Genomic DNA, 20,036 nt, shown 5'->3' on the forward strand with positions numbered 1-20,036 from the left:
ATAAACTACAGTAGGCCCTAGAATAACTAGGATTTCTGTGTTATCTAGCCTTTGCATCCCTGCCTGCTCCTTTGAGCCTGGAGGGGGGGGGGGGGGTGTTCTTCCAATTTTTTGGAACGGGATGCTACTCAATGAAAGACCTGGGATTGGAAAATTTAGGGGGGATCAAGAGACCTCGTCTAGCGGCAAAAGTGACCTATCTCTAGACCTAATTTTATATGGTGAAATAATTATATGGAACTTAAATTTTTCACAAAACTACCTTTAAATTGCTCAGACTAGGATATATCATTATGGCAAGCATTAACAGTTAATATAGCTCATCTCTAGACCTGTGTTGTCAAGGACCCATCAATTATTATATCTTATTTGGGATAAGGGCCTGGGTCATTACTATATTTCGGCTGCCGATAGTGGCCTAAATACAAGATCGGGTATCGGTAGCTGACTGCCGATCCAGTATTGGCCAGTGTAAATATATTACACCCCTTTTTTCCCTGTCTGGTTTATGCAGATTTTTATAACTGAACCTAAGTGCAATTATGTGTTAAATTGGAGTTAAACTATGCTAATACCACTTGGATTTCAGTGACAACTGCTTTGAAAGGTAAGCAGAATTTACAGGGAGCTAGCGTAAAAATACAGAGGCAAACTCTGTAGCGGATCGGTACTTGGTATCGGCCGATACCTAAATTTCTGTATCGGTATCGGTAGCTGAAAAGGTGAATTGGTGCAACACTACTTAGTATTAAATGGTCACCATCCCATCCTGCAATTGCTGTAAGGATTTATAAAATACTATATCAACCCCCTGAAAACACTGTGCTAGATCTGCTAGTTATTGTAAGCTCAACATAAAGCCATAACTTACAACTTGAAGATGCACTGGGAAGTCAAATATTGAGGGCACCACCCCTGACCTGAGGCGGACAATCTGGCCAGTGCGGTCAAAGTCCTGCTCTGTAGTGACTGTTACAGAGAACTGAATGGCTGCTAGCATGGAACCCTTTTCTCCGCAGTGCAACTACCCATCTCCTCTGAAGCTCCTTTTCATTTGGAAATCTACAATACATATTTAGATAAATAGATTAATAACAATACATGTACAAAAATCACATAGATCAGCAGAACTTTAGTTGCACTGACCTTGAAAGTGTGAAACTTAAATTTTAACATGATAGACAGATAGAGCTGAGCAGAAAATATTCTAAAACCGTTCTGTATTATTGCTTGTATTACTGCTACAACAAATATAAAGAAACAGAGACCCTAGCAGATGGACAGACTACATTCTGGCGATTAAAATGATGTATGACAACCCTAGTTTTCTATCAGAACAGGAAAGATAACCCGGGATTAACCATAACTACTTTTGCAACATTCAATTACATTGCAGAGATAGGGCTGTTGCTGCTGTTCCCGACAAAAAATGAGATTGTACATACTACAATAAACTTACTTATGAAATGTGATGCCCTGCTCTCGGCTACGTAAATTTCGTATGTTGTTACAGCCAAATGCAGCACAATATTGAGGCATTTTAGAAAAAAACCACGTCTGAAACCACCTGTTTACCGCGCCAAGATGGCGGACCTGATGACGTATGTCCGGCCGGCCGATGCGGCATCTAGGCTTTTATATCTGTGGAAGAAACAGCACTGATCGGGCATTGTAAAAAGAAACTGCATACACTAGTGAAATATTATAAAAATGTTAACAAGAGAATGTTGACATTAAATGTCGGAAGAGTTGCTATGAGGTAACTGGAAACCAGGAAGTACGAGCAGTGATGCTAATATTGGTGAAGGAAAAACGGAATTGTTAATTTGCATAATTATTTCGATTTGATGACAGAACAGGTGAGTCACAGGCCTGGTGGAGCAAGGAAGGAAGCAGAGTTTGAGCCAAAGATGAAAAGGGACTTGTGGAGTCAGTGGGAGTATATAAAAAACTACCCCTCTTTGATGTTACTAAAAAGTAATGAACAATAATGAACCTCAATACTGATGATGATTAGTAATTAAACATCAAACAGCCAATAATAAGAACCCATGAAAAAGAATTTTACTAAGCTATTGTGATAAAATGTCAGATAAAAAAATTATTACTATAAAGCCTTATGATAACTATTTATCAGTTAAAATGCTAATGATAAGAATTCATGGATAAGCATAACAAACAATACTGAAAAACGAATGATACTCAAAATAAATTCCGCCTATGGCACTTACTGATGCGTCTTAGTATACATTATAGATAGGAATGAAATATAGAATTTAAGCCAAAAGCCTAGAGCAGGGACCTATGAGGTATTAGAAAGGTTTGAATGGTGTAACAGGAGGAAAGCCCAGCAGTTGCGCTATGCAACAACTGTTAACTGAGGGTGGATAGCAAGATGGAAGAAAGAGAATACGAATGTACGTACAGTAAAAGAAATGAAAAGGGTTGCAACAAGGGACCGAAGGAACGCTGCAAAGAATCTTAAGTAATGCCTACAGTGCATCGCGTGAGGTGCACTGACGGCACCATCATCCTCCAACGGGGAAAACACGCGAAAGGCAATATAAGACTTAAGCTAAGGTTTTTATTACCAGCCTATTTAGTCATACACGTTTTCTGACATTGACAGTTAGAGGAATGGTTGAAGCAGCGTTAACCGCCAGCACATGGAAATTCATTCATACATTGTGATGGCACTTATTCCCCTTTTAACCGCAGGTACTTCATATCTTTCCTCAGTCTGAATTGTCCTACTAACAGAACTGTTAAGCTACCTGATGAGAATGTCCCACATGCTGTCTTCGTCTCTACTGTCTCTCTCTCCCTATCATGCCTCTTCGCTTGCTGGCCTATTCAGATTTTGCCCAGAGGTTGTGGTCTTGCTTACTTGGTTAGCCTGAGGAGAGAGGAAAAAACTTATTTTGAAGACATGGGTTGTGGTAATAATGCATAAACTATTTTCTAAAAGTTACTTAAGCTTTCTCACAAAATACAAACTATATTTGACAAACACCAAATAATTAACAAGGTTGGGTGATAATGGCATAAGTTAGGCATATATTTGAATGGCAGAGCCTTCACTTGGTTACCGTATATTATATTATATATAAACAAATCTTCACTGAGTGGGTATGATTCTCACTAATCCTTGTGTTTTGCGGTAAGACCTGTCCACAGGAAAGGGCAAGGGGGAAATTCTGATGTAAATCAAACTGAGTAAAGGTTGTTCCGGAACACCACCTCAAATATGGCAGAATCTGCCTTGAAGTGAGAAAGGTGAGTGAGGAAAGGTGAATTACGAGATAGACTATAGACTGTGTGGTGGTAAAATTAAAGCATTATTTATTCCAACAAAGATACAAGCTTTAACCCGAAAAAAAAGTATTTGTTGGAGGTATACACATTCAATGGGAAGAGGAAAGGGCAATAATACTTCCATTCATGAATTATGAAACTTTCTCAACTGCAGAGGTGCTTTAAATAACATAAATGTTGGTAGGGCTCTGACCTCACAATTGTGATCATAGGTAAAAGCCTGGCAGTTCTCCAAAACTAAGATATACTCCTTCTTCATAACTTTTTTAATCCAGACTTTAACCGCCTTCTAACCATCATAACTGGGATACAGGAAGATGGCAGAAAGGCGTTTGTTGTGCTTGCTAGAAATTTCAATCCTCACCAAAGGGAATGGTTGAATTGTTTCTTTTCCAGAGTGTGATAGCCTAACTGCCCTTGATTTTACTTCTGAATCACAAATGTGGCCAGTCACAAATTCAATAAATACGAGGATCTAGCGTTCACCGATTCCCCTGGTGTAAAAGTACCACGAGTTCTCCTGCTGGGACGTCTGACCACGCTTCACGTTTCTTTAATGATTAATCCTTTCGTCGAAGAATCTATTTTGGCTCTCATTCTCAGCAAGCGCACATTTCACATGAAAAGCTGAAAATGTTTTCCGTTATAGAAAATTCCTATATCTTTAAGCACTACATTTTAAGGATTGAACATTATGTTCGCTTAAAAGTACCCCACTATATGTTAAAAAAAAATATTAAAAGTAGGACTATTCATTTTCTACACTGGCAGTGCTTCTTGTATCCTCTGTGTGTCATGGTTTCTACACATATAGGTTACATGAAGGGGAATGCTAGAAAACACACAAAAAAATCTAATTTTCTTACACCCTTATTAGTGACCTTACTTTCCTTCTGTACACCATCAAAAATATTTTATGTTAATTTTCCACAGTGGCAATGTTTCTTGTATACTGTAAGGAGTACGTAATACCGAGGGGTGCTTTTTATATAAATTAGTTGCAAACGTACATGTTTTGCTTCCTTTTACTTTCTCCTTTACGTCTCTTCTGGTGATTCTTTGGCAGGATGAAACACACACTGTACACTACACTATCTTTGTTCACATATGTGCTGGAAAATGCCTCTTAGTCTTTTCAACAGAATTTAAAAATCGACCTCGTCTTTGAGATTTCTTTCCTTGACAAACAGTAAATTACCTTTTCCTTGATTTTTCCCATATTCCAGACCGAATATATTTCCATTGGAATACTGTTACTTCAATTATAAACTGATATCTGTCCTTTGCAAATACTGTACTGATCTCAAGCCCGGTATTTCTATTATAAAGCTTCACACAATAACAACTTTCAATGGTACGGATATGACTTACCCCATTTAAAATTCAACGTCAAACAAAAGCTTTCATATCCATGTAAATTAAATCTGTTCACTGGTGATACCTGCTCTCATACGGTGCGTTCACTCGGTCGAACAATGTCTGACGGACAAACAATGTTACCATATCGTAGGCGAAGTAGGATGACGTCATAAGCGTTGAAACGATGGAAGTAGATCTGGCAACAAACAGTGGTACCAGATGAGGTTGTAGACCACTGTTTTTACTCCGCTCACAAGGCAAAGACCGGCAGACAATTGTTAATTGGTAACAATGTTTGTCCGTCAGACATTGTTCGACCGTGTGAACGCACCTTTAGGTTAAGACTGCTTGCTGGCTATCGTAGACTAACAATGCACTTGTTTGAGTCTTTGGCAACATGAATATTTCCTCAGGAAAAATAAACTTTAACAAGCCATTCATACGAGGTCAAGTTTTTAAATCCTATCACCTTGTCCAAGTTAGTATACTCTCATGATAATTAAAAAAAAAAAGGAGATCAGCATCAACCCTGGAAACTTGAAAAAAAACACAAGTTGGAGACCAAATATATTGAAAAGCACATACAATTTTGGAGCCTCATGCTCGCTCTTCAGTGTGTAGTATGTGCTTTTGAGCGATCTCTCATATTTTGAAATTGTTTGGAATTATTACCATAGTTTTCAATTCAACATCAAATATCATCTTCATCCTACCTTTGCACGATCGCCCACAACTCATATCAGACTGAACCAGAAATATACAATATTTCCTTGCTTTCTCCGTGTGAAACTTGGTGAGGAGTTATGACATCAAAACCCGTAAAGAAAATGTGGCTTGATTTGGTTAAAATCGCATACAAGATCAAGTTAACAGTTAGGCAGTCGGCTGACGAATAAAAAAAACAAATGCCTTTTCTCGGTATACGAAATACCTTTGTAGAGTTTTATGCCAACCCGAAGTAAATATTATTTTGTATGACAAACTACGTTTACTGGACTAATAAAATCAATTATGTATCATACTTCCGGCGTCACATATCACCACAAAACCCTAATGCCAATTAGTATGTAGGCTACACTAGCCTATAGCTAAGTGACGTTTTATTTTTATTTTTTTTTTGTATGGCGTTTTTACTTTGCATGGAACCAGTAGTTATTCAGCAACGGGACCAACGGCTTTACGTGACTTCCAAACCACGTCGAGAGTGAACTTCTATCACCAGAAATACACATTTCTCACACCTCAATGGAATGCCCGAGAATCGAACTCGCTGCCACCGATGTGCCAGGCCAAGACCATACCGACCACGCCACTGAGGGGCTAGTTCAGTGACGAAAACAAACCATCACTCTCAGTAACGCGGCCTCCTTGTCGAGAATTACGTCAATCCTACGAAAAATATACTTCTACATGGCAAAAAAATATATCTTACCATCATAAATCATGATTATATACCATAAATCAAACTTTGCATATCACGAAAATACCGAAAACCTACCAAATTCCGCTGATGTTGAAATTACTTAGCAAGTTGGCACGTTGTTGGTGTACTTTCGTTTCGTCTACTATTTCATCCATCTGCAAACAGATGGCGGTGAGGTATAGACGACCAAATCCATCGTCTGCATGGAATTCAAGGTAATTTTTACATGGTCGAAGTAAAGTTCTTCCCTTAGGAAATTAGCAGTGATGCTCTTAGCGATACGACCGTATCACTTTGATACATTTAAAAAAAAAAAGTTTACAAAATAAGAACTTTTGTTGGAAAATATGATTCTTAAGTTTCCTTTACTTATTTCTATGCACATTTCCCGGAACTTATGTTTCGGAATCCGATTTTTCTATCTAATCAGAAAATATCGCCCTCTTCAGATATAGTCTAGCCCACGGTAGATCGTGGACTAGCCTATGTTTATCAAGGATCATAGGGATGGCAACTCTATGTACTGAAACCTATACTCTGTTTTTTTCCATCTGTCCATCCGCCTGTGGTGGTCGCGCATGGTAACACTGCGTCCCGGGCTTTAAATAGTTACGCCGTGTGTAAGTTTTAGGTAAATAAAAGGATATCTGGGCGTACATTTGCAACTGAAAAGTGTCTTAATAATTTACTGTACAAATTACACCGGTAATATTCGAAATAGGATATTATTTAAAGCCCTGGATGCAGTGTTACCATGCACAAACGCCACAGGCGGATGGGCAGATGAAAAGAAAAACAGAGTATAGTTATGATAATCGCCTGTAACCATGTGTCGAGTCTGATCGCTCATCGTCGGAACTTCTTGAAGAAGAACATTTAGTCTGTAGTGTATATATGTAATCATATCATTAATTTTTAAAATAAAAACTTTACAGTAATGTGTATTCTTACAGAACTACAGGATGTTATTTACTGTAGAGTCGTAGATGTAGGAACAAAGGAGGTTTTTGAAAAGTAAGCTCTGCAGAACACGGAACCTCATATGAGCCCTACGCGTACGTTGATTTATTGAAATGGAGTCAATCATTATATGATAGTACCAAATTCTAGGGTAATGTCAGGAAAGTGAAGAGCAGCGATAAGACACCAATATTCCCCAAAATTTCTCAATTCATGCTGGATTTATTGAGACTTCCACACTCTTCTGCTGCTGTGGAAGGACTATTTTCACAGGTGAAATTAGTAAAAGCTGGTGTGCGGAACATATTGAATACGGAATCCGTAAATGTCATTTCTGTTGACAAAAGGAACTGAGGCAGAAAAAGATGGCTATGAATGGGAGCCAGGTGAATCAATGATTCGCTCAGTTCAATCCCTGCATACAGGGTGACCAGATTTTGAAAATTGAAATAAGGGACACCTAAATTGGAGAGGTAGTTGAAGTTTGAACAATTGACACACAACTTGCGTGAAGTTACACACGCAGTGATGCAGCGCGAAGTCGTTCTCAGCTGCCTCCAGATTGTCAAAGAACCTACTTCATTGACTTTTATTTTGTTTTAAAGTGCGTTCATTGTAGATTTTGTTACAAACAGTTGTTCATTACGTGTCAAAGCATTACAATATTGCAATCATGCGTGTTTTGCAGCTTTAAAGGATATTATAACTAAAGTGACTTGCCATAATATATGTTAAATAAATTGCAGACGATAAAATACATATGATGAAAACCTTCCCATAATCCTTTTAAAATTATTTTCCTCTGTGTTGTACTGCAAAATTTCATTATAAAAAAAAAACTGTTTTTTTCCATCTGTCCATCCGCCTGTGGTGTTTGCGTATTGTAACACTGCGTACGGGGCTTTAGATAGTTACGCTATGTGTAAGTTTGAGGTAAATAAAAGGACATCTGGGTGTACAATGCAACTGAAAAGTGTTTTAATAATTTACTATATGTGAACTGCACCGTTAATATTCGAAATAGGATATTGTTATTAGTGTTGAATATAAGCTGAATGTAACTATCTAAAGCCCGGGATGCAGTGTTACCATACGCAAACACCACAGGCGGATGGACAGATGAAAAAAAAAACGGAGTATAGTATGTTGTACTTTTTTTTTTTTTTTAAATATTGAAAATTTGGGACAAAAGGCGTCCCGGGGAAGGTAGATACGGGACACGGGACAAATGTCATAAATATGGGACAATCCCGTCAAATACGGGATGTCTGGTCACCCTGCCTGCATACGGCAGATGAATAATTATGCAATTGGTGTACTGCGTATTGAAGAGAAGTTGATAATTAGATTTAGAAATAATGTGTTGTTAAATTTAAGATGCGTTGATAATTATATGGTTATTCATGTAAATTTGCCAAGTTGATGATTATATTTGCAACTATTTAAATTCCATTAGTGGTATTGGTATATCTGGTAACCTGTAGTTCATAATAAAATACTAAAGTTCCATACTTTATAGTTTAGGATAAAATATCAACATGATAGACTAATGTGTTTTAATACTAAATATCCTAAATAAAATTAACACTGTGTGGTTTGTTGCCTGATGAATGACAAAATCTAAGTATGCATGCCTTTAGTTATGCAATTTCTCGTATGTTTGTGCAGGACGATGTGACAGTTTTTGGGCAAAGTAATGGTATACATCTTACGTTTATTTATTGATTTATTTATTTAGGATACTTTTTTATAATTTTCCACAAGCAACGCTGGGATGTAGTACCATCAGTTTACCTCACGCGGTGCACGGTAAAAGCATTACTTTCCGCCCTTAGCTGCAACCTCTTTCAGCCCTTTTACTGTACCTCCGTTCATATTGTCTTTTTTTTTTGCATCTTACTTTCCACCTGTATTTTATATTCTATTCCAAAGTCGTATTTCCCAACGAACTACTAAACTGTACCGCGATCCATCGCAGTGAATGAAGTTAAACCGAACAAGTTATCCCTGAAGTGGCCAACTCATGTGCTATATATATTAAATCTTATGTAGACTGAAATGGAATAGTGTCTGATCAGCATTGGGTCTTAATCTGGTTACAGTAACATAAGAAGTTGAGACTATTGTTCCTTTACTAATTACTGTTTACTGGTTTTTTTCGAAGGTCCCTCTCAACCGAGGCGATCTGCGAGACCCTGACCCACAATTTCAATTCATCATATACAAAACAAAGCAAACACATTCTTGTTTTTTTTCCTCGATATATGGCGCACACCATTTTAGCAGTAAAATTCATAGTTATAGCACCCAGAAAAAATAAGTTTTTCTTGAACGAACTGATATTTTTTAGTCGTAGGTTAGAGCCCTTTACAATTACATAATTATTTGCTTAGTTCAACGGTGACCCTTTAATATTCAAGAATGTGACAAAATTGTTCCTGTTCGCTCAGTATTAAAACCTGGGACCATTTGCTTATAACAACTTGCCATTTACGAGGGAGGTAATATTGTATTTCAAATGCCAAAACACTTTCAAACCCTCTCGCGTCGACGTAGAGATCTAGAATCCTCTGATTTCTCTACGTATTTGCTTACACCCACACACTTACGTACGCACACTCGATCATAGACAACTTCAACTTCAAGTGGGTGACTTGACGTCTTGTTACACTGAAAACCAGTTCGTTTCTCCTGTACACCAATTACGGTGGATATTACCATTAATCTTAATGAGGGATTTATATCTCTGCATACTAACGAGGCGAGTGCTCTGACCCTTTGACCACAAACACTCACACACACTCACACACACACATATCCATCCTACCATGCTGAGGGGCTATTTGAGTTGCAGGAGAGGTGAATCAAATGAATGAGCAGGAAGTGTGCAAAAGGTTCGGAGAACTTGGAATGCCTATGGAAGCCAATAAATGGAGGAATTTACGTAAGAATTATTGAGCCAACTTTATGGAAGCGAAGGACAAATGTTGAACCCGGATCAAAGACAAAAGTCTGATGCACTTCAGAATGAATTTTGCAAAGTACATGTGGTATAAGAATGATTTAAATAATGAAAATTGTTGTGATATGGGAAAGTGGTGAAAAGGTTAGTTAGTGGAAGAGAGAATGTGAATGAAAGTACTCCAGACAGGTGATCTCATGTATGGAACGTGTCAACTCTGGAGGCTGAACATGAAATCACTGTCTATTTCCATTTTTTTAATATAGGAACTGGCTTATAGTATCTTGTGGGGGAGAAAATGTGCTTCTGTTTGTGATATGATGATATTTGCTCCACTGGGGCGTAAATGGAACTATATCGTATTTCTGTACGTTCCTTTTCTATGCAGTACCGTGTATGACAACTTCTTGCAACAAAAGAAAAGAAAGGAGAGAGAAAGAGACAGGAGCCAAGTAATGACCTTGAGACTTACGAATTTAAGAATACCAGACTGAATTCGTTGGTTATCGTTTTATTTCCTTTATTTTAAGTTAGGCCCTGGTGGTTGAATAAGAGCGTCACTGCACGCTCATGTTTGTACATTATACCTAACTTCGTCCTCATGTCGGGGAATATCATGGTAGCCCCAGGTTTCAACTTTAAAACTTATATCCCAATTTCCGACCGCTAGAAATTATTAGAAATTTTCCATCGTAAGGCTGAAAACTTGTCATGCCTCTGTTGTTATCTGTACTGGAATCTCGCTGTGAAGTTGGACAGCCTGTCTAGACTATCTGGTCACATGTCTGGATGAGTTCTTTGCTCTTGGACACCCCACAAGGACCTTGAACAATCCTTTGCGGCAAAATTTATTGCATAGACCAGTGACTCCTGCTTAAGTACAAATCATTTTATACAGCCGAGTTCTTTATTAGTATATGTATCTATACATATGTGTGTGTGTATGTAATTTGCTTGCTGCAATAAGTAGTTATTTTTCTCCTGCACACAAGTCTCATTAGGACCATATCTTGCTTTCCGTAAAATACGATTAGCCTATATATATATATATATATATATATATATATATATATTATATATATATATATAAATGAATAAAAGATGACAGTACATGGACGTGACTTCATTAAATAAGCGAGTACCACAGGCTCTGCCTATCATTTTCCTGTGGTATTCACTTGTATAATATATATATATATATATATATATATATATATATATATATATATATATATATATATATATATATATATATAAGTAAATGAAGCAGTTTCAAGCATTTTACAAACCTGGTACTTCAGTACCAAACAATGCAAGAGTTTGTTTACTGAAACGCATGAATAGCTCACAGAGATGTGCACGCATCGTGCATCTGGCACAAGCAAAACTCTAGTAAAATGTAGAACTATGAAAACGTGTTACGCACAGGGAAACTGGCAAGGATGAGATTAAAAAAGAAAACAAAATAAAAAAAGTAAACTCTGCCTTGGTCCTTTGTTCGAAGGATTTAGACAATGGGGACTCTGCATGCGGTCTCCTTTAGGGATATTTGTGTTTGGCAACTACCCCAGGGCTGGGTGGTGCGTACAAAGGCAAAAGTCGTTGGGGAGAGTGAGTAGCAATGTCGGCGGGATTCGGTGGCAATGCTGCAACGGCAGCATTTCAAAATAGCTACAGCGACAAATTTTAAGGTCCGATTACTCATTACTTAATTACCCTCCCAGCCATGTCATTGGCAGTGGTATTGCGGTTTTACTAGTGATCATTAATCAACCAAGTTTGTAATCAAATGCGCTCTTGAACGCTTATTTGCTTTTCTCTTCTTTTTTACTGTAGAGGTTTGGATGATCATATAACATTGGTTTGTCGATATGTCACTCAACAAACAGTATCAATCAGATTTGCTATCTATGAATAGGTTTTTCAACTTACAGGTATGCTTTCTCAGCTTTAGAAACCAAAGCGTAGATTCTGTTTTGTGCACACTATGGTCTAAGCCTAGGAATATCTGATGAAGGTAGAAGGGCAGGTATAGAATTGAATCATTACTGTATGGTGTCCTTTTTACAGAGCCAAGTGGGTATATTCTATACCTGCATTTCTATTTAATCTTGGGATCAAACAGACTATCATAATTCAAATGTCTGAATGACTCCCTGTGGAAGAAGATATGGTTGAGCAAAACAGGGAGAATGGTTTGTTCATATACGAAAGGAACTATGAGGTTGCTAAACAAATTGTTAAGAGACCGACTTGAAAAGTGCATGAAATGAACCCTGGAGAAACAAACCATGTTTGAAACAGACACATACCCGCCTTTTTTAGCTTGCCTTAAGAATCGTTCAGTAAAGATATAATTCAGTCAAAGAAAATTGAACTGTAACTTAATAGCCTACTAATGACATATAGATAAGATAAACTGTAAGAAGAAGCAACCTGAAAACTCAAGAAACAGTTAGGCACTGCAGTTACATACAAAATGAGATAGTTTTAGCGAGCTCTTGAAAGTCAGTTGGCAAACTTGACGAATTTATTGAGCTCACATCGATTCCTGTTTACATTTTGATTTGGGATGTGTATTCTGAAGATTGCATGATATCAAATGAAAAACTTTAAAACAATGAATGGTAGTAAAACGAATTTTACAAAGCCGTCTGCTAACGTCTTTTTAGAAATACTAAACACTTCGGGTTTTTCTCTCCGTTTTTTGGTTGGAAGAAACTTCTCATGATCTTGAATTACTGAAAAGAAGAATTACCGTTAGTCTCAATAACTTCCCTCTTTTAGTCTCCAGCCTCTTCAGTGGTACTACCTATACTCTGTTTTTCCATCTGTCCATCCGCCTGTGGTGGTCGCGCATGGTAACTCTGCGTCCCGGGCTTTAAATAGTTATGCTTATGTCTAAGTTTTAGGTAAATAAAAGGATATCTGGGTGTACATTTGCAACTGAAAAGTGTTTTAATAATTTACTGTATGAGAATTACACCGTTAATATTCGAAATAGGATATTATTTAAAGCCCGGGATGCAGTGATACCATGCGCAAACACCACAGGCGGATGGACAGATGGAAAAAAACGGAGTATAGAAACTAGTGTTGAGGAAATTTATTTATGCAACTACCAACGTAACGTAATCCCAGTTTACTTAGAGTTTTATGAAATTAATCCCGTTTTCATTAAGACTGCTTCATCATGAGAGGTTCTTATCAGTAAAATATAATTGGTTTTGGCTCTAAGCTATTTCTAAAGAACCGTGAATTCGATATTATGTTATCTTTGTGGATTACTATTTGTTATAAAAAAATTTACGTGTGTAAAGTTTACACACACACACTCACAACACCACACACACACACACACACACACACACACATATATATATATATATATATATATATATATCATATATGAGTGTATGTGTATGTATGTGTGTGTATATGTGGTATATTTAGATTTTTGCATATGTAATATATATATATATATATATATATAATATATATATACATACACACCACACACACACACACATATATATATATATATATATAGATATATATATATATATATATATACATATATATGAGTGTGTGTACAAACTTAAAGTGAGCGGAACACGATGTTTACATGCAGGTGTACAGCAGAGGAAAATTGGAAAAGGGTAAATCCTAACTGCTTTTATCCAGTTACTTAAGACGTCTTCAAGAGGATTGCTACAAAGTAATAAAAACGGACATTGTAAATGACAGGTTGATAGCAGAACAAACATGCAGACAGTGGGAAGAATATTCGCACTTAACAGGAAAAAAAAGAGTGACTTTATTTGTAACTTGAGCGAAAGCTCCATTAACCATTTTTTTTTTTTCTGTCCGTTCGCACTTTTTCTGTCCTCCTTCAGATCTTAAAAACTACTGTGGCTAAAGGGCTGCAAATTGGTATATTAATCATCCACCCTCCAATCATCAGACATACCAAATTGCAGCGCTGTAACCTCAGTAGTTTTTATCATATTTAAGGTTAAAGTTAGCCATAATCGCGCTTCTAGCAACGGTATAATACAGGCCACCACCGGGCAGTGGTAAAAGTTTCTTAGGCCGCGCTCATACAGCATTATATAAACCGAGACCACTGAAAGAGAGCTCTGTTTTTTTATGGCCCTGATTAGACGCAGTAGCGGCTATTTCAGCGCAATTTCTACTTGTTTTTTACGTATTTGGGTTCATACATACAGCTATCCTTAAAAAAAAACGCATTATACATTTTCCTTTTGGAGTAATAATAGTTCATGCATTCCTGAAACAATATTCATATTCGTACAAAAGTTTTTTTTATGTATAACATTAGATTCAGTCGTGGTTCTTTCCGATATGTCAGCAGCCTGACCCGGTTTTCTAACACCTGTCCAATTGAAAACATGAACTTTCCCGTTCATCATCACTTAGACATTTTGTACACTTTCCTGTTTCTCTCTTCCAATGATTTCCCAGTTTGCCCAATATAGAAAATCTATAACTAAATTGGATTTTATGTATAATTCCCTCAATTTTAGTTCCTCGCTGGACGAGTGGTTTTCCTGCTCGGTTGTCAATCCGGTGGTCCGAAGCTCGAATCCCGGCTCGGCCAGCGTGGAATCAGAGGAATTTATTTCTGGTGATAGAAATTCATTTCTCGATATAGTGTGGTTCGGATCCCACAATAAGTTGTATAGGTCCCGTTGCTAGGTGACCAAGTGGTTCCTAGTCACATAAAAATATCCAATCCTTCGGGCCAGCCCTAGGAGAGCTGTAATCAGCTCAGTGGTCTGGTAAAACTAAGATATACTCTTTTTTTCCTGTAATGTTGTTAGCAGTGTTCTTTATAAGTGATTTTTCAATGTATTATTGTTCTTTAAATGTATTTAAATGTATTACTATAAGACAGTAGAGTGGAGTTTTGGGTTATATATGCGTCTTTTCTTATTAAGAAAGTCTTATTTTTAGAGCTATATAGATTAGAACTTGGGTATTAATGGGAAATTCTTCCTCCCCTAAAAGAAGAATAAAAAAATTACTAATTCATAAGAAACAGACAGAGAAACGATACGGCCACTTAAATGAGAATAGCTCCTGCAAAGAAAAAAAAATCATGGCACAGAATCATACTCTATCTCATTATTTCATTGTGCGTGTATATGTCTGTGTGTGCATGTGTTAAACGAGCTATACATGTATGTGTGCGTGTGTAAAACAAGCTACATATGTGTGTGTACATGTGTAAAACAAGCTACACATGTGTGTGCACATTTGTAAAACGAGCTGAGGATGTGGATATATACAACAAAGGATCTCATAGCAGATGTCGGTCCGGTTATTACTCCAATAATTCTTTATTCGTGCTTTGCACAAGTGTTATGATTTCGTTATCCAATACAACCCTCTCTCTCTCTCTCTCTCTCTCTCTCTCCATACGTGGCATTGGCGTCAGTTGCTAAAAAGCCTGATTCGAGTACTAATGAGTTACTTTCTTTTATTTATGTTCCTCGCTTAGAGAGTTTTGGCTCCCACCTTTTTTCGTCTTTCTTTCGCTCATTTTCTCTTTTGCTTTTGTTCTTGTCATTCCTCGACAGTATTTCCCCATTGTAGCACCTTTTTGTTTGTGTTTTATTCATTTCACTTTGTTTATCTGTGATTTCGGTCAGTCTCATATCATTTAGTCTTTCTCTCTCCTAGTTACTATTTTCTTTGTCGTCTTCCTCTCGATCGTTTTTTCTTTTGCTTGTGTTCTTTTCATTCCTTTCATTCTCCTTGTCCTTATTTTCTATCGTTGCCACTGCATTTCCTTATTTAATTTTGATCTGTTTCATATCCTTTGGTCTTTCTCTATCCTAGTTACTATTTTCGAAATTGCCCTTACTTCGACACTTTCTTCGTATGAATATCTTAGTCATTTCATTCTTGCTTATAAATTTTTTAATCTATAACTGATTTCTGGGGCAAGATTTTCTGTCATCATTCAGTCTATATAAATCTTAACAATTTCGTATGACCTTTTTACAGATAGCACTACGACGGGAGCTCCGAGATTACATGATATATATATATATATATATATATATATATATATATATATATATATATATATATATATATATATATATATTGTTCTATTGGCTCTTTTACGCACGGATCAATGACCTCGCAGCTGCTAGAAGTAATTGTTCTTCCTGCTTGATTATAAATCTTAGTTTTCTTGAAACAATCTTTCATCAACATGCTGTTCATCATCGCAGTCTTCAGTGTTAACATATTTTATCCTGCAATTAAATAATCACAAGTTAATATTTTCAAAGTGAAACGATGGATCAGTAATTATATATGATAATTTAAAATGAGCCAAGAATGAGTGTAGTACGCAGGATCCCATGAATCAGAGGAAAATAAACATTTGCTGATAGAGAATTAATTAAATATGCATAATATCGCTGGTGAACTTTTTTTTTTTATCGAACGAGAGTTCGTCACAAAATAATGCAGTTGGACCACGTCACTAAAAATTTGTGTGTAACAAAAACATCTAGTGAAATTGTACTACACGTTCTCTTGACAAATTTTAATGTGAAAGACACCAAAGAAACTGCACCACTCAACTGCAGCTTAAAAAAACTTCTCTTGATTTTGCTAAATCAAGGCTTCCACACTCACGAAAATTTTCGGTACTTGGCTTGTAAACTTTCTTCGCCGAAAAGCTTGAGTCTTTAACCCTAGACCATTTTTCATCCATTTTCTTCTTGTGCGCTTTCCGCAGCTCTTTCTTGGGGAAACTCACTTTGGTGCTAACTACCTCTCCTGCTACATAGCCACCGATTTCTGCGCAATTCGAACTTCTGTCAGTCTTAAATTTACTTTAAATTATGATCTGCTATACCTCAAAGCTCTCCTCTCCTTACCATCAACTTACTTTCCATCTGCTCTGTACTAAAACATAATTTAACAAACTCTTGTCGTTTCCAGTTTGTCACTATAGTTTTTCCTCTGTAATTCTGCAGGGGACTTAAAGGTCTGTGTACTGCCGAATTCAGTTTTGGTCCTGTACATAAGGCATGATGGCAACTGTTCACCTAATAAACGGGGACCAGAACAGACATTCAGGTAAAGATCAGCTGTGAGAGTCAGATACGCAGGAATTTCTGAAGACCAACGTTAGTTCTTTGAAATGAACATTTTGAATTTGGCTATGTTCAGACTAGGGAGGAAGTAAGCACCTATTCTTTTCCAAAATTATAAAAGTAAACATTTTCTTATCGCTACTCAGGGACAAGAGTCTTGTGGAAATCTTTGTTTACTAAAGAGGATTGATCATTGGAGGTAACATAGCTTCTGAAGAGAGTGAACTTGGGAAGACGAACCAGTAAGGACAAGAGTTTGTTAAATTATGCATTAGCACAGAGTAAATGGAAGAATAAGTTGATGAAGAGAAGAGGAGAGCTTTGAGGTACAGCAGATCATAATTTAAGCAAAATTTAAGACAGATGGAAGTTCGAGTTGCAGAGGAAATAGTGGATATGTAGCCAGAAGGGTATTTAAAATCAGTGAGTTTGCAAAGAAGGAACTGGGGAGAGCGTACAAGAAGAAAATGGACGAAAAATGGTCTGGGGTCAAAGACATATAATGAAAGAATATATGATGTTTTAGAAAAGGGGGAAGACCACAGAAGAAGTGGGAACTAAATGCAAGATAGGAATTAATGGTACATTTAGTGTCAGGAGGTCCAATGCGCTGTTGATGAGAATCCTGTAAAGATGCATGAAGTGGCTAATGGCGTGAGTTTCCTGCACAGTGATTTCATCCATGATTCAGCAGTAAAAGTAAAGGTATGAATGGGGCAGTGATCTGTGCCTTGCCTCTCCTTGGGAGCCACCCTCTGTTAGGAGAAACTGCTAAATTCTATATATATACTAAGTATATTATATATAGTATATATATATATATAGTATATTAAATATATTATATATTATTTATATATATATTATATATATATATAGGTGTTTGTGTGTGTGTTTACCTAGGCTAGAGAATATGTTGAATGTAATAGAAAACAGTTCTACTTGCTCTGACACCTGTTAGATATTATTATAAAACACTTGTATAAATCGTATGGTTAACTCGTGAGAACAGATACAAAAGCATGGCGTGAAATCCAAACAAAACGGAAAAATTTAAAAGAAAAATAAATAAAAGCTAAAGAACAGGTGATTTATTTATCATAATTGTTTAAAATGAACTCGGAAACATCATGAGATATCTGTGATACACACATGAGTATTTAGATAATAAAAAAAAAGGGCCCCAAAGGAGTGTTTAATATCCAGAGATGCTTCGGAAACATTGCTTGCTGCATTCTATACGTTATCCGATACAGGATGCAAGGACAGGGAGTAGTAGTGTAACAAAGTTGAACAATGTATCACAAGCAAGTCCGAGATCCCCGCCTTCTTTCTCTCTCTCTCTCTCTCTCTCTCTCTCTCTCGCTATATCTGTTCAGTGCAACAGTTCCTGAGAGATCCTAGCCGGAGAGATGCATCAGACAACGCCGCTTCGTCTAATCAATACAGTTAGGGCGATTTTCACCTCTAATATTTTGCTGAATTTCTGGGCAACACTCCAAGTAATTACTGTTTGTGTGTGTGTGTGTGTGTGTTTATGTTTATTTCTAGCTCAATACAAGCAGTGCTACAGAGGCCAACATACGCCTTGCCTTTATCCAAAACATTTTCAGCTCCCAAACACACACGCGCGGAAAAATAGACACACAACACACGGCCAGATATATATATATATGATATTTCAGAGTATGCGTTAGATCAGATAAATGGGGCGGTTTCGAGTCGGGAAACGCATCCATTCGTAGAACATCTGCCAAAATAAGATAGAAACAGCTGGAGTAGGCTCATTAAAAACAGCGACCCGGACTAAGGATTAATCAAAAGAAGACACACACACAAATATATATATATAATATATATATATATATATATATATAATATATATATATATATAGAATTAACTTGATCACGAAATATTTATGTATATATATTTATATAGAAATGTACAGCTACAAATTTTGTTTAATACAGAATTAACCAAAGCTTAGGAATAACTTAGACCCACGTGGAATTAACTGAGAAGTGCATCTGCCCCGCCCGGAATTCGAACTAGTGCTGTCGGTCTACATAACGAATCAACAGTGGCAGAAATATTTCCTTCTCATACGCACGCCACGGCGAAAACAATTCATAATGATTAATTGCAGCAATGATGAATTTTTCTTCTATATTCTGTTTATAAGTGGCCATTCTCAGCTGCCTGCCTTTGGAGGCGTCAGTGGTACTAGGGCGACCTTCAAGTTTTTTGTGCACATTCTGGTGCTACAAAGTTGACCTATATACCACTGAAGGAGGCACTTCACCTCTTGCTATTGCTATCCATTTTTTGTCCGTCGTCTGAGTTGGTGTGATGTACTGTGTCTGACCCGCACAGACGGATAACTGAATTGGGTTAACAAATCCTCAGATAGGCAAAGATAACATTTGATCAGCTCGCAGACACACGCTTTTGTTGACAGGTGATAAGTACTGTAGATTTCAGTCATGGAAACGAAATTGGGGACATCGCTGTTTATCCACTGTCAGATAAAGACCTAGACGCTTACGAGACAGAATTTGCAAGGGAGGTGATAAGCTCGTCTGGTCCACAGACGGGGCATAAAAAATCAGGGACAGAGCAGACCACAAAAATCATTCATAAAGAGAGGAGTAGCCATAGCCTTGTTGGTGCGTGCGTATGTTTTCGTAAGCGAGGGAGGGAGAGAGAGGGAGGAGGGTTGGCGTTTAGGAGGATTCCCACGGTAGGGGAGGAGGGCTTAGGTTGCCAAGGTGCGATGTTTCAAAAGAGCTTAAGCATGAGATCCCGAAATAGGCAAATGAAATGTGAAGCTTCGGTTTATTACTGCTGCTGGCGTTGGTCTTGCGTAAAAATAAAGAT

The sequence above is a fragment of the Macrobrachium nipponense genome, chromosome 35 (genome assembly GCF_015104395.2).
Source record: "Macrobrachium nipponense isolate FS-2020 chromosome 35, ASM1510439v2, whole genome shotgun sequence".
In the NCBI taxonomy this organism is placed as follows: domain Eukaryota; kingdom Metazoa; phylum Arthropoda; class Malacostraca; order Decapoda; family Palaemonidae; genus Macrobrachium; species Macrobrachium nipponense.